Source organism: Dipodomys ordii, unplaced genomic scaffold (assembly GCF_000151885.1).
Source record: "Dipodomys ordii isolate 6190 unplaced genomic scaffold, Dord_2.0 Scaffold65, whole genome shotgun sequence".
Lineage (NCBI taxonomy): Eukaryota > Metazoa > Chordata > Mammalia > Rodentia > Heteromyidae > Dipodomys > Dipodomys ordii.
The window spans coordinates 14,128,186-14,145,676 of record NW_012267281.1 but is presented as its reverse complement, the minus strand read 5'-3'; positions in this window follow the sequence as shown (position 1 = coordinate 14,145,676).

Genomic DNA, 17,491 nt, shown 5'->3' with positions numbered 1-17,491 from the left:
TACTGAATGTTGGAGACTGAGTTTTTGAAATATCAATTTAGGTTCTATCTGAAGGATAGATATTAAACATTCATCTTTTAAGATCTCTGTTTCATTATTCTTTAAGAAAGCTCCACGGCCTTGTACTATTATAATGAGAGAATTATTAACTTTCTTTAGACATCCTTATTATTTCTTGATTAGCCAAGTCATGAATAAGGTGGCCTACTTACTAATCGAGCTACGTTGTGAATGAATTTTTAATTTTCTAAAAATAGTACTAAATGCATTATTTCCATTATGTGTGTTGAACCATTTTTTCCTATGAACCTTTTGCAATCTGATATGAAGCAGACTGTGCTTGAAAAGTGACAGCAGCTGACAGATACTGCTCAAAAGAAAGAATAGGTACATTCTTTAAAAAAAAATTACTGCTTGAAGACCATAGGCAAAGAGGAAAAAGTGGCAGAAAGTGAAATACATTCTGAAAATGAGAAGCTAGTCGCCAATGGCAGTAAGAATTTATTTATGTAATGCCCATGTACAGGAATTGATGTTGTCAATTTCATTGGACTAAGGAAAGAATAAGAGAGGAGCAAAGCACACCTCCAGGGAGAATTAGACCTTGAAGGCTCTGACCTAAATGAATGGATTATTCTTGTGACTGATTCTTAACACAATGGTATTATTCAAGCTGGTGAGAGGTAGGAGGTGGGATGGTATTGGAGGCCTTCCTGGATGACATTTTTTTTCCCTCATTTCTGCCTATCTTGATGTGAACTACTCTTCCAGCTATGATACTCCTTGCTATGATAGACCAATCCCTTTAAAACTGTAATCCAAAGAGACAGTTTCCTTTATTATGGTGTTTTCTCAGATCTTTGTCACAGCATCCTCACTAATATACTACATGTAAATATGTGTCAAAACTAACAAGTAAGGTAGCTCTCCTAACCACTTAGAGAAAAGCAGTGCACAAATGTTATTGTAAGGTATGTCCTGTTCAACGTAAACCATACATGTTATTGCTGAAAGCGTGTAGGTTTTCAGGATTAGCTAATTGGGAGGTCACTCAAAGTTAACCAAGGAGATTACACTGGTTACTTCTTGTTTAGGTACTAGCCTAGTTTTATTAGCTATTATTTTTATTACTTATTCTTCAATTGATATGGTCACATCATTTATCAAAGTTTATATTCTTTCATTTTTGGACAAATGAATGGTAGGTTTTCTCTTACTAAGCTAATATTAATAGAGATCAGTGAAGACCTTTAAAAAATGTGTATCAAAATATGATAAAATATAATCAGTAGTGACTGTCAACAAGATGGTAGAATAAAATAGAAAAACATACACTAAATAATTTATAATTTTCTATCATCATTTTAATTTGAAAACTCCCCTAAACATTGACCTTGAGGTGATCATCGAATATTTATTTAAAGATTGATAGCTTTGGATTATTTTTATGTATTCTGATTATATTAATCATAATCAGGTGTCTATTGCTAAAAATCATCCTTTTGTGAAAGCAAAACTGTGTTCTTACTTTATTTCTAAATTTTCTATCCTCTTGTTTAAATTCTCTTTTTGTTAAAAAATTGGGAATTTCTGACTAATTCTACTGAAATAACTAAAGAAAACATTTTCTATTTATTTATTTAGGAATTACAGCTTCTGCATAGAATTAAATGGTCTTTCTTTTAGGTACAAACAATTCAATTCATTTAAAAAATAGTGTGCTTGTATGCTGCTGGGTATGCATGTCGTCTCCAAAGCTGAAATTTTAAAATGTTATTTTAATATTATTAAGAAGTGAGACCTTTAGTGAGTGGTTAGATCATTGACACATTTTACTGTTGTTATTCCTATTACTACTACTATTATTATCTTTAAGTAAGTGTAAAAGGTAATTTCAATTCAATGTGCAAATTTATGAGTAAAATGCCATTACATCAGTAAAATTTATGAGTAAAATGCCATTACATAAATAAATTCTTACCTTTATTGTTCTCCTCTTCCCCCACTTGAGACCTCTACTTGTGCTGCTATTGTAGTCACTCCTGCTTGGTGAAACTGATTTTCTCTGTATCTCCGGGATTTTCATGCATCCTTAACTTATCATGGCTGCATGGGGACCATTACCAGATGCAGGGCACTGTTCTTAGACTTTTCTGCCTCTAAAAATGATAGAAAAATATTATCTTCTTAAAACAATTTGCCCAGTTCCTATATATATAAGCCAAGACAATGAATGGAGATTTTGTTTTTTTTCAAAAAGAGATTACTGAAGCAGAAATGAACACAGAAATGAGAACTTGAATCATATGCAAACCTAATTATCTCTTGGGCACCAATGAATCTTCTAGGTAAAAGACTCTAGTTTTGTAGGACGTGAAATTAACAGTATTCATTCTTTGTCTTCTTTTTTTTCTTTCTCTACATACTGAGCATTTGTAATAATTAGATCAGTTTACCAGAACAGTGTATAATCACATACAACTTCACTAATTAATTGGGCCATCTTAAAAAATTACAAACAGTTCACTATAGTTAAACTGTTCAGACTAAAGTTATTCTAGATTCTTTGGGGTGTTTTATTTTTAATTAAAAACATGTATCTTTCTCATGCCATATGATTACAGCATATATAATGTCTAACAGAATTTACAGGGAGATTTGATTTGCCAAATATCATATATAATGTACATAATATTTTAAATATTATTTATTATTTGTTAGTATGTATGTATTATTTGAAATTTTATGTAAATTATATTTTGTATATGACAATATATTAAATATATAATATTTCAAATATGAATTTAAAATAATATTTGAAAAAGATGTATATAATATATATAATTAACCTTAAGATATGTGAACATCATCAATTCCAAATCAGAAAATTTAAAAACCTTCAAATTTTATTCTATTTTAGAATCATCTAAATTGTAATCATAGGAATATTCTTTAATAATAGAAGATAAGTAGTTCAAAATGTCTTAAAACAACAGACAGAACTAAATGTCCAGTTTTATGTGTCTTTAGTCTTTTAGAGAGAGTGAGTTTCTTATATAAAGTACTTGATATCACAATTTTAACCACAGTCTTAAAATACTCTTGAGTTTTTGAACTAGCAGAAATTGTGCTAAAATAACTTATTGCTCATTTGGATAAATTCTGTCTAAAATTAACTAATGTTTGTTGCAAGTGCATACTGCAATATTGTTGGAAGTATAATGAGAACACTATCTTTTGCCAAAAAAGAGAGGGAGGTGGAGAGTTTCAGTTTTTTATCTAATTCCCTGTGAAAACATTCTTCTTAGAATCCTACTTTCAATTTTGGAAATGAAATAAAAATCAGATTATCATGAAATATTATTATAGCCAATTAAATAGTTTATGCTTACAGCATAACTATCTATAACTATTGCCCTATTTTCTTTGGATTTGCAATTTTTCTGATATAAAATGCTCTGAAATTAATTTTTGCATCTAAATCTCAGGCTCTACAAAATCAGAATCATTAAAACATTTTCCTTTAAAAGCACAGATTGAAAGCTTTCATTGAAAATATTTTGAAAGTCAGAAATAAGAAACAATATGAAATATAGTACATAAGTATCATCAATATGTTATTCAATATCATTTAAATAATATAATTAGGGGAAGAAAACAGAAGATTTAGTCAATACAAAATTTTCTATGTGCACATAAATTGCAGTTGTTATTTTTTGCAAACTTGTGTCTGAAATGTTTAGCTTTTAGTTTGAGACCCAGTATTTTGTGGTGCACATTGAAAATATGCATTGACTTAAATCAATACACTTTCCAAACACATATTACTTAAATAATAGGAGTCCAGCACTGTGCATATAAGCACAACAAATCCTAAAATTATTATTCTCTGAAAATATACATCTATATTCTTCAAAAGTTAATCTGCATGCTGATACAGATGTTTTCTTGATTTCTGTATGCATGATCTCTTCTAATTCTAGAAATGATCTATTTGTACTTTGCTGTGGGAAAATAAATCAGGAAGTTACACTCTCCTCTCCCTGTCCCTAAAGTAATACTGCACAGAAAAGATGACAAGAGAAGACAAGTGTTAAATCTCTTATTGAAATGGAACAGACGCTTGTTAGGATACACTTGAGAAATGCTACATTATGTTTGAGTTAGAAAAGTATCAGAGACAATGTATATCCTTAAATGTTTGAAAAATAATGTGGGGAATTGCCCAAAGTGCAGCAGCAGCTACATCATAGAAATCAGAAATCCTGGGGCTGAGAATAAGAAGCAGTTCTCTTTAACTTTTGTGTTCATATTAATTTCTTGGTGTAATTGGCAAATTATTCTAAGAATTTTGATTAATGTTGAAAAATGAAGAGATGGACCACAGGTCTGGGAAAATGTTCGATAACAGTAAAGCAATTATATATTTTTTTCTTTCTTTCTTTCTTTTTTTTACGAAGGATTCTAAATTTTCTTCAAAAAAAGTCATGCTATCGAAGAGGGATAACTTGGGGCTGGGAAGGTGGCTCAGTGGTAGAGTGCTTGCCTTGCATGCATGAGGCCCTGGGTTCGATTCCTCAGCACCACATAAGCAGAAAAGTTGGAAGTGGGGCTGAGGCTCAAGTGGTGGAGTGCTAGTCTACAGCTGAAGAGCTGAAGGACAGCGCCTTGGCCAGAGTTCAGGCCCCATGACCACAAGAAAAAAAAAAAAAGAAGAAGAAGAGGGTTAACTAGCTAATATGACAAAAACACATTGAATCAAGGGAGCTGCTAGACTTGCTTCTCACCTCATGTGAAACAATGAAAGGAAAAGAATGACAGGACCATGACCTCTACTCAGCAAGAATTACAAGACAGGAACTTAAACTCTATAGACAAATAAAGTTTTGCTCTTGTTTTTGTAGATCACTATTTTCATATCTCTTGAGTCACTCAGAGAAGAACATGGCACTAAGGAAACACATGAAAATATTTTTAAATTAACAAATAATCGCAGCGGGTAAAGGCGAGACTCTGTCACACATAAATGAAATCTGGTGACAACTTTTGACACAAATTAGTGACAAAATTTTGAAATGTGTCTTTTTGATTCTAAGCTTTAGAATTAGCAATATTCATTTCAACAACCATATTTGCTGATTAAAACTACCTTCAAATATTTAAGAGTGTGTACAATATTACCAAAAGTAGAGAATATGAGTGGAAAATATTTTAATCTATTCTTTTAACAATTGTACACTTAGCTCTGAACAGAAATATTACTATTGTGAATTGCAGACTCCTGTGGATTTTAAAAATACATCTTGGATATGCATAGAGCCTTAGCAGCTGAAAGACACATAGCCTGGTTCTACATGCCATTTCCTGTGAATGGAAAATAGCAGATTACAAGAAAAGTGTTTCTCCAATGAGTAGCAATTAAATCCCATGTGGTTGAAAGTTGACAGTTTTTCTTCCATGTGAATATGTATGTGTGTCCACACAGAAGATCTATTTTATTTTCCTACATAAATGAATTTTGCTTAAATATTTGAATCTCCTGTTTTTCTGGTTCAATTAATTTAGGACAAATTTTCAGTTTTGGAATGGGAGAAACTGTTCATAAATTTGCCTCTGACTTTCAAAGATGTTAATTTAAAATCTTTTTAGTCAGAGTGATTTGTTTGGTGTTCTTTAGGACAGGTAAAAGATTGATTTCATTTCATGGAAGAATCCAGGAAATCTAATTTATGCTTTTCAAGTACCATCTTAGACTTCCAGCATCACATACTCAGAAGCTAAGTTCCCTGAACATGTTTATGGTGGACAAAGCACCATTTTTCAACTGTGTTTTTTTCTAGAGGTATCTGATACACAACTATAAAGCACTTTAGTGAGAAAGGTGCAATCTTTTCTTCTCATTCTTGTTTCTACTAATGCTGAGGCATTGTTGCTTTCCTGTGTAACGTGTGTGTGACAGATGAAATGAGTAGGAATAGTATTCAATAGCTGTAATCTCTTCAATTACCTCCACGTTTGTCCAAGACACAGCTTACCAAATAACTGTGTCCTGGCCAAATGCCCTCACTTGCACACTTGCTTTCTAAGTGCATGTAAGGATATGCCCCTAGCCACTCACTCTTAAGAAAGTTTAAAATACAAAATTTCCAGCCTTTCTTTTCAGTATTAAATCAGTAGAAAAATACAATGAACTTTGGGATTTTTCGTAATATTATATCATGAACTAATCTTTGAACCAAAAACTTTATTATGTTTTATAAAAAAATTATGAACTTATTTTTTTTCAATTGAAGGATTCAAGGTTTGTAATAAACACTCTTACGAATATTCTTGAGATAAATATGAGAGTGTGGTTATCCCTTTTACCTAATTTCTTTGGATATATATAGAGAGACATATCTACATGTAGACATATCTATATATACAGAGAGAGATGTATCTAGAAAAGTGATTTCTGGAGCATACAATACTTCTCTTTGTAATTGTATAGAATATCCATAAATGGTTGTAATCATTAAGTTCCCATCAAAAATATAAGGTTATCCTTTCTGCACATCCTCACCTCTACTTGATATCTGCTATCCTATTTTTATTGGTCATGGGACTTGAACTCTGGGTCTGGGCAATGCCTCTGAGCTCTTTTGCTCAAGTCTAGCACTACACCATGTTGAGCCACAGCTCCACTTCCTCTGTTGTCTTTTGGATGATTGTTCTTTTCTAGGCTACAGTGGTATTGCATTTCATTATAGTTTTAGTTGGAAATCCTGATGATTACTGATGTTAACTTTTTCGCATACATATTGGATATTTGAATATGTTCTTTGCAAAAATACATATTTATGTCTGTTTACTAGTTGTTAAGTTCTTGTAATTTTTTTAGTTATTTGTATATCTGGATACTTTTTCTTTATATATTATATATACATAATGTTATACATAATCATACTTGTATACTAACTTGTATACATAAGTACTCATAAAGTTAGGCTTTGGCCTTAGTTTTGAATTAGTGGCTAGTTGGGTAGAAATTTGAAGAGCATGTAAGTTTTGAGATGACTGTAGTGAATGAGGACTTTTGGAGGTAATAGAAGCTCTATCATCAAGGGAATTGTTTGAAAGGCTAGGGAGTAATAAAAGCAGAGAGCATTTGAGAATAGTACAAGTCCTTTGAATGAAGACTCTAAATAAAGCAAGGCAGTGGATTCATATAGAGGATCAAAGCTTTCACGAAGGTCATCTGACTTTGGAGGTTAAGAACATCTAGCAAAAAATAAAGTGTTTCTTTCTGGGCTAAATTCCAAGTAGAAAATATGTTCAAAAGAGGCATAGCTGTCTCCCTAATCAGTAAGGAACAAAAAATCATTGCAGCAGTTGGTCAGCAGCCATAGATGTAAATATATTTCCTAAGAGAGAAATAGAATTATGACTGTCAGGAAAAAATAAATCCTGACTCAGCCTTTGGAATAACCTGGAACTTGGAATCACCTGGTATATGTCCATTTAGCTACAAATCACCCATCTTGATGAGGGCTCACTTCTTACTCTAGATAGACTTAGGCTCCAAATATATATGACATTATGACTGAGATTCTTGGTTTTCTAGAATGTGTAATTGGATTAGTAATATTTTAGGCAAACCTTCTTATTTTGCAAACTCTAAATCAAGTATTCTCCTAAAAAAAGATATTATACAAAATGTTGTGTTTTCTTTAGACATTTAATGTTGCATTTTAATGTTGAGATTTGAAATAAGTCTTTCAGATGTTTTCAAATGTAATGAACATAGTTCATTTAAGTTTTTACTTTGGAAACCTGGGAATTTGCCTAGGAATAGCAATAGCTTTCTAAGTACACAGAGAGATATTTTTCTTATTGTGAATGGGTAAAAACCTGCAGAGAGGCAAAAGTTTATCATAAACCCTTAATTTGGTTCCTAAATGAACCAAAGTCCTAAGAAAACAGAAAAATTGTAAAGTGTCCCTCATCATGAACTTATTTGAGAAAAAAAATCTCAAAGATAATTTTATCAGGTATTAACAGTATCAAATCCTATCAAAACATCAAGGAATGTTGTGCTTTTTTGTTTGGTTTTGGATTGTGTCTTATAATTTGAGAAGATTACATAACTCTATCATTAGTTTGCTAACTGCCTAGAACTATAGCATTGCTATTTTTAACATCAATAATATACACAATATGTCTGTACTTCCTTAATTTGTATTGCTACTATCAATCTGGAATAATTAATATTAGTTCTTCTAAAATTGCTATATTTTAAGGATTTCCGCTATTTTTAAGGAATTTAATGATTGCTCATGCATTCAAACACACACCATGTTTGCTTATCAATATTATTTGGTTTATTTCATGTGTTAGGTAATGTATTGAGGACTCAAGAGAAAACAGAAATACATAGCTATCTGACACGCTAGGAAGCTTATCTAACAATTCTATGGTACATATAAAGATTTTGTTGTTCTCTACATGGAAACATAGCCTGTGATTAGGATTCCTTCCTTTCTTCTTCCCTTCCTTCCTTCCTTCCTTCCTTCCTTCTTTCCTTCCTTCTTTCCTTCCTTCCTATTTCCTTCCTTCTTTCTTTCCTTCCTTCTTTCCTTCCTTCCTCTTTCCTTCCTAGGCATAGGGGCTATCCTCTTATCTTCCTTGATTATTTACAGACTGATAATTCACATAATCAGCTAAGTGTTTTCTTATCAAGTAATTTACTGAAATGTTTTAAGTTCTTTATATAAGATCTCTTTAAATGGTTCATGTGTTCAATTTGTCTCCTTACTGAGAACATTCAAAATTACGTTGCAAATTTAATATGTCACAAATATGATAAAATACTACAAAGCTGTTATAAGCTACTTGAGTGTATATATCAATGGTTTTGAGAAACCTAGTCATTCCCATAGATCTGTACTCACTAGTTCTGATGCTTGGATAATAAACATAGTTTTTTCTAAATGACTTCAATTTGGTATTCTGAAATATAGCAAGGTAACTAATGTAAAATTATTTATTGTTTTATACTAAGGTTTTAGCCTATAATGTCTAACAAAATTATCTTACATGCTAAAAATGTTATAAAATTTTTCTTTTAGATAACTGGGTAGCACAAGAGTATCATAATAATTTTCAAATGTTTCTTATTTAGAAAGCCTGTTGTACAATCAAGCATATCCAAGAGGTAAGTGACCTATTAGTCATCAAGCAGTTTTCCTGTCATAGATAACTTGCAAAAGGGATTTCATTTTATACTTATGAAAAAATACCTGAAACATTATCTGTTGTGCTTATTTTGAAAAAGAGGGAACTGTGGCTTAGAGACATAAAAGAGACATAGGATCAACATTGAGATATAAATCAAGATTTCCTGTAAATCCCATAATGATTCTACTATCCTATCTATTATACTTTAGAAAAGCATAGACTTTTCTAATAACATGAAATCCCCATACTACACATGGGTAGGTAACTTTGAGACTTAAAATTTCAGATATGATAAATTAGAAAGTGTTTGAACAATCTAGTAATTCCAGTGAATCCTTTCTTTTTACTTTACAGAATTCTATCATGTCTTGCAGTGTCTAGACTATATTGTTGCAATAGTAATATAGAAATGAAATACGAATAGTAATTGCAGATGTTCTCATACAATAACAGTGAATTGTTCAATGACTCTAATATCACAATTACTTTAAACTTTGATATTGATTACGACAGGCTCCCCAACTACCAAAATATATTTTAGTCACTTTGGAATATAAATACTAATTTAGTTAACAATTGAATATTTTCCAAGTGCCAGACACCATAGTAAGTAATTGAAAATCACGATACATTAGTAACTATTAAATAAGAAAACAACCCAGTAACAAAAAGGGCTGTCATTATCCTCATTTTACTATCAACATCTTAGAGAATAAAGAATTTTCTTAAATCCTCAAAGAAATTGCTTGACAAGCCAAAGAATCACATCAATATTTCCCACATTTTCTGGTTTTAGTTTTTTTGTAGTTGTTTTAGACTGATGTTGAATTTTATTTTATTTCCTGCTATGCTATGTTAGCTATAGAACTACTTATTTAAATTAGAAGGATCCTGAAAATTTGAAAATATCCACCTATAGCTGAAGGTGATGGAATTCATACACTGCCAGTAAAGATTATGCCAAGAAATATTCTCTGCCTAAGTATGCGTAAATGTATTTTATTCTTCCTGTGTCATCAGTCAGTGTTGTCCTTTAGATCAAGGGCATGTGTTAGAAATAGGCAGCTTCATGTTATTTTGAGGTTAATTATTTTGTCTATGGTTAGTGAACAGCATAAAGCTAACTATACTAGAGATCAAATTCAAGATTACCATTACATTAACATGATGTTCTTGCCCACAGGATTCTTTTTAGTGTAAATATTCACTATAAATGAAGATATAATGACTTACTTCCAAAGCAAGCCTAATCTGATGATACTTGAATTATTAAGGAAATGTTTATAGCTCAGGACACTCAAAAATTATCTGAGCCCTTTATAAAGCAAGTTGAAAATGTGACATAAGCAGGTATATGGAATCTTCATCCACAGTCTTTCTTCTTCCACATATCACCAACATATTCCTTAGTAATTTTGCCTAAATGCCAGAGAATGACATCTTGATATATTTGTTTTGCAAACAAACATCTTCATTTGTATTGTTTTTCTTTTGGTGGTATGAATATCAGAATAAACTCAAGATTTTTTTTGCTATTCACAAGACATTTACTAAATAAGCATACTAGCAAAGAAGCAAAAACAAAACAAAACACACAAAAAAACCCCACAACAAACCCAAACAATTCTACAGTCTTTTATGTGACTTGTTAGGAAAGAAGTGTCAGTTTTATAACCTTGCACAAAGATTCCTCTAAGGCAAATGGGACAGTATTCTACACGGTGAATTCTTTTTTTTGTACGTTTTTTATTGTAAAAATACTAAAATACTGTATTGAGGGGTTACAGTTACATGAGCAAGTTAATGAGTACATTTCCTATCAAGCATTTTTGCCTCCTCCTTTGTTTTTCCCCTACTATCCTTTCCCTCCCACCTCCACAACTTTCCTCCCTCCCAACCTCCCCACCCCTCAACCCCACACCAAAGTTGTAAAGATCGTTTTTAACATAGATGTCTTGTAACATCTCATTGTTACAATAGGTCAACCTGTATCCCCATTTAAGCATTTTGTTTTTTCCCTTCCCCTCCCCAAATTTGAAAAGTGTATATACAAGATGCAGGGCGCCGACGTCAAAAAACAATGAAAACAGAGGTTATACTGTGGGGGAAGAACACAGAAAGAAACAAAATTCGCATGGTACATTATACATACATTAGAAAGCAATTCTACTTTGGGGCATTTACCCAAACGATCACAAACAAGGCCATACTAAGGCTATCAGCACAACTGTTTATCACAGTATTATTTACCATAGCTAAGATATGTAACCAACCCAGATGCCCCTCAGCAGATGAATGGATCAATAAAATGTGGTATATACATATATATATATATATATATATATAATGGAATATATATATATAATGGAACATATATATATAATTGAATATATATAATGGAATTCTATGACTCCATCAGGAAGAATGACATTGACCCATTTGTGGAAAAACTTGGACAAATCATATTAAATGAAGTAAGCCCGGCCCAAAGAAACATAGGTTCCATGGTTTCCATTATTTGCAATAACTAGTACATGTGTAGGACAAGTAGAAAAGGTCAAAATCTATGTACATATGGTCATATAAGATGATGTTTGATGTTAAGCAAAATGAACCCCAAGATAGGAACTCAAGATTTTAAGCTTGCTAGACAGGTGCTCTACCAATTGAACCATGACTCTAGTCCCTTTCACATTAGCAATTTTTGGATTAGAGTCTCATTTTACACTCAGGCAGGCCTAGAATGCATTTCTTGTACTTTGATTCTCGATGGCCCGTAGGTAACAGGGAAATGTCATTGTACCTAGTTATTGTGCTTCACTGGTAGCTGAAATAAAAATTGAATGCCACATTACCTAGCTATTGGTTGAGATGATATCTCTTTAACTTCTTTTTGGTCAGACTCTTTTCTAACCACAATGCTTCATTTTGTCTCCCAAGTAGATAGTAAATTTATAAGCTTGTTATTCAACTGCACTATGCAAGATAAAATTTCTGTTTATAAACCTTAGACTGATACTTCTCTACCAGACTTATTTTATCATAAATTTTAATTATTGTAAATTTTATTTTATTGTACAGAGGGGTGACAGTTACGTGAGTAAGGTACCAAGTACATTTCTTGTCAAACACTGTTACCCCCTCATTTGTTTTTCTCCATCTATCCCTTCCCTCTCCCACCTCTTCTACTCCCCGCCCCCAGAAATCCTTAAGTTCATTTCCAACATAGTGTCCTATGAGTATCATTGTGGCAATGGGTCATCCTGTGTCCTGGTTTAAGCATTCTGTTATTCTCCTTTCACTCCCTAAATTAGATAAATGTATATACAACATGTAGGGTACCAATATCAAGTACAGTGACAACAAGGGTTATACCATGAAAGAAGAACATACAAAGGAAACAAAAAAAATCCACATACTACATTAAAAACAACAATAATAAAGAAAACTTCTTGTGTCCATATCTTGGGTTTCATTTCACTTAGCATCATCTTATATGGTCATATGTACATAGCTTTTGAGCTTTTCTGCTTATCTGATCAGATTATCCTAGGCATATACTAATTTTTCATTATAAAAATTATCCTAGATGTATTCTAATTATTGCATTATGAGAGAAACCATATATTTCTTTGCATCTATCTTACTTCACTTAATATGATTTTTAAAATATATTTTTATTGTAAAAATAGTGTAAGTAGGGTTACAGTTACATGAGTAAGGTAATGAGTACATTTTCTATCGAATATTGGTACCTCCTCCTTTGTTTTTCCCCTACCATCCCCTCCCTCCCCACTCCCCCCCCAACTTAATATGATTTTTCCAAGTCTTTCCATTTCCTAACAAATGGGATGGTGTCATTCCTTCTTATGGAGACATAGAATTCCAATATATATATATATATATATATATATATGTATATACACACACACACACACACACACACACACACACACACACACTTTCTTCATCCATTCATCTCTTGAGGGGCATCATAGTTGTTTCCATATCTTAGCTATGGTGAATAGTGCTCCAGTAAACATAGTTGTGCTGGTATCTTTAGTATGACCTTGTTTGTGGTCATTTGGGTAAATGCTCAGAAGTGGGATTTCTGGGTCATAAGGGAGCTCTAAGTGGAGTCTTTTGAGAAATCTTCATACTGCTTTCTAGAGTGGTTGAACAAGGTTACACTCCCACCAACAGTGCAATAGCATTCCCTTTTGGCCACATCCTATCCAGCATCTGTTGTTACTAGATTTCTTGATTCTAGTCACTCTAACTGGGGTGAAGTGGAATCTCATTATTTTTTTGATTTGCATTTCTTTTATGGCCAGAAAATCTGAGCATTTCTGCATGTGTCTATTGGCCATTCTTATTTCCTCTTCAGAGAAGTTTCTCTTAGCCCACTTATTGATGGAGTGGTTGTTTCTTTAATGATTTGTTATTGGGGGATTTAATTTTTTGAGTTCTAAGTATATTTTAGATATGAAGCCTTTGTCTGTTGTGTGGATAGTAAAGATCTTCTCCCAATCTGTTGCCTTTCAATTGATGTTGCAGCTATCCTTTGCCATGTAGAAGCTTTGCAGTTTCATGCAATCCAGTTTGTCCAACCTTTCTTTGATTTGTTGTATTTCTGGGTTTTCATTAAGAAAATTTTAGTCTATACCAAGGAGCTCTAGAGTTTCTCCTATTCCTTCTTGTAATATTTACATAGGGTCTGCTTTTACTTTGAGGTCTTTCATCCTTTTGGTATTGATTTTGGTGTAGGGTGATATGTAAGGGTCTAACTTTAATTTTCAACAGGTGTGTAACCAATTTGCCAGCACCATTTACTGAAGAGGCTCTTTCTTCCATTCTATTTTTTTATTCCAGATAGGTCTGTGGGTTCATTTCTGGGTCTTCAGTTCAATTCCACTGGTCCTCAGTCTGTTCTTGTGCCAGTACCAAGCTGTTTTGCCTCTTATGGCTTTGTAGTAGCTAAAGCTATTCCCTCTAAATTCAGGAATGAGACAAGGATGTCTGTTCTCTACCTACTCCTTTAGATATTTTGTAGTTTTTTTAAAAACTTCAAGAAATCTTTGTTAAAAGATCATTTTCTATAATATACTTCTGCCCTTAATGTTGAGATGTTGGTTTCTGGAATTTACATGGGATATTTATATTCTGTCATGAAGTGTCTGTCTCTTCCCACACCTGTCATTGTCTGAGTTAGTGAAGGATGATTTTGTCTTCTACATCACCTGGAACAGCCCTTGATGCTCCTAGAATAACTATGGGTCTGTGTCAACCTGAGCTGTGCTCTCCTTGGCATTGCTATTTACCAATTTTCTCTTTAACCATCTATTCCATTTTCACCTTCTTTGTATGAGGTCGACCCTCTCTGCAAAGACATAACTTAATTCTTAAAAATGACTAGATGCTCAATAATTCAAAACCTTTCTTTTCATCTAAACTTTGATACTAAGAGAAATACGATTCACTGAAACAAAAGATTTTTTACCTTTAATTTCCATGAGAAAAGGAAGGAAAAAGAATATTTAGGATGGAGAAATTAATTCAATGCTTTAATATAAGGACATTAAAAACAAGAATGTAGATTACATGAATATTTATCTAGACATACAAGCAGTACCCTACATGTTTAGACTTAAAGTTTTACATTATACTAGAGTAATTTTCTTCTTTTGATAATTTCTTTTTTTATTTTTTATTGTGAAAATATTGTACAGAGGGGTTACAATTACATGGGCAAGATATTGAGTACATTTCTTATCAAGCATTGCAGCCTCCTCCTTTGTTTACCCTTCCCATCCCTTCCCAGTCCCCCCTCGCCCCCTCACCCAATCATCCCCCCCCACCAAAGTTGTAAAGTTCATTTTTGACATGACAACTTGTACTGTTCATTGTTTCTAATATTGTCTTTTGAAATATGACTTGTATTGTAGATTGCTGGCATGAGTATAAATAGAAAGAAAAAGTATTTTAGTAGTAGGGTTTAAAAAAATCAAACAGAAGTAAAGCAATGTTCATTACATAAATACATTAAATCAAGGCATAAATGTTTCATTGTTATATTTTGCTAGTAATTAATTTTTCATTTATGAAACTATGTTTTTCTATCCCTTTCTTTTCTCTGGTGCTTTTATTAAAAAAAAACACAACTATATAAAAACAACCTGATTTTTCCAGGTCATTCATTAACTAATTACATAAAAACGTTATACAAAAGTACATGAATTAGCCAGGCACTGGATCTCACGCTCTAATTCTAGCTACTCAGGAGGCTGAGATCTGAGGATCACAGTTCAAAGCCAGCCTAGGTAAGAATATCTAGATGACTCTTACATCCAATTAATCACCAGAAAACCAGAAGTGGCACTGTGGCTTAAGTAGTACAGTGCTAGCCTTGAGCTGAAGAGCTGAGAGACAGCACCCAGGCCCAGAGTTCAAGCCCCATAACCGATAAAAAAACAAACAAAAAATACATGATGAGACAAGTGAGAATCTACAGTTTTCATCTGATATAGTTCCCTATCTCAATTTACTACAGCTTTTTTTTTTCTACAAGCAGTAAGAAAATTTTTTATCATCTTAAAGACTTTACTGTTTTTCACGCTACATAATTGGAATATAAGAAATTCTAGGGGTTGGGAAGGTGGCTAAGTGATAGCGTGCTTGCCTTGCATGCATGAGTCCTTCGGTTCGATTCCTCAGCAGCATGTAAGCAGAAAAAGCCGGAAGTGGAACTGAGTCTCCAGTGGTAGAGCGGTAGTCTATGGCTGAAGAGCTGAGGGACAATGCCCCAAGTCTCAGAGTTCAGGCCCCACAACCAACAAAAAAAAAAGAAAAAAATTCTAATTTTCATTAATAGATAAAAAGAAAAACAAAACTACTGACTTTCTTATCTGGTTCTAGCTGGTGAAATAATTTGTTAGAGCAATACATATTTAACATTTTTCTTTATGTATATGACTCAATGGAAATTATTTGCTTAGAACATATAACTTTGTGATTATTGGAAATTTTTACTTCTTTTGTGATTACTATTAAGCACCTTTCCTCATTTAGCTCATTTATTTTTTGGGTTATTGAATTCTTGGAGGGTTTTATGAGCTCTCTGTATACTCTGGATAATAGTCTCCTTTCAATTGTATAGTTGACAAAGACCCCCCATTGTGTATAGCTTTGTAATATTTAAAATTTCTTACTTCTCTCACATTCCTTCCAATTCTTTTGTCCTATTCTTCTTTGTAAGGAGATCTCTGAATCTTTTACCTTTCATGTAGAACACAAAAGAAATGAAATTACTGAAGCAGAAAGTAGCTTGTTGGTTATCAGAGACTAGAGGAGGAGAGACTAAAGAGATGATGGCCAAAAAACACAGGTTTGACCAGAAAGAGCTATAGATTCTCATTTGTTTGGGTTTTGTTTTCTTCTGAATTGGATGTGATTTGGTCAAACTCCATGAAGAAACAGGATTTTTTTTTGTTAATTGTGAAAATATTATACAGAGGGGTTACAATTACATGGGCAAAGTAATGAATACATTTCTTATCAAGCATTGTTGACTCCTCCTTTGTTTCCCCTTACCATCTCTTCCCATCTTCCCCCCAAAAGGCCCTCCATCACTGGCCCCCCCCCGTGCCAAAGATGTATAGTTCATTTTCGACATAAGATCTTGTACATCTCATTGGTGCAATGGGTCCACTTGTATTCCTATTTAAACAATTTGTTTTTTTCCTTCCCCTCCACAAATTATACGAACATCAAATACAGTGAAAACAAGGGTTATACCATAGGGGACACAATAGCTAGAAAGAAAAAAATCATTTGAGTCCTTATCTTGGGGTTCATTTCCCTAACATCAACTTATCTGACCATTTCTGCTTGTCACAGACATATTCTAGATATTGCAAATAAGGGAAACCATGGGACCTATGTTTCTTTGGGCCTGGTTTACTTCACTTAATATAATTTTTTCCAAGTTTTTGTTTTCTTGATTTGGAAATTTCACACTGTATTTAAAAATTGCAACCCTGCTCACCAAAGGACAGGTCTACCAACCAGAGGATTGGCAAAGAAGCTATCGAATTAAGTGAGGCCATACTTCAAGCGGAATTAACTGACATCTACTGAGTATTTCACCCTAAAACAACACAGTACACATTCTTCTCAGCAGCTCATGGAACTTTCTCCAAAATAGACCATATCATAGTTCATGCAAGGAACTTAAGCAAATACAAAGGGATCGACATAATCCCCTGTATCCTATCTG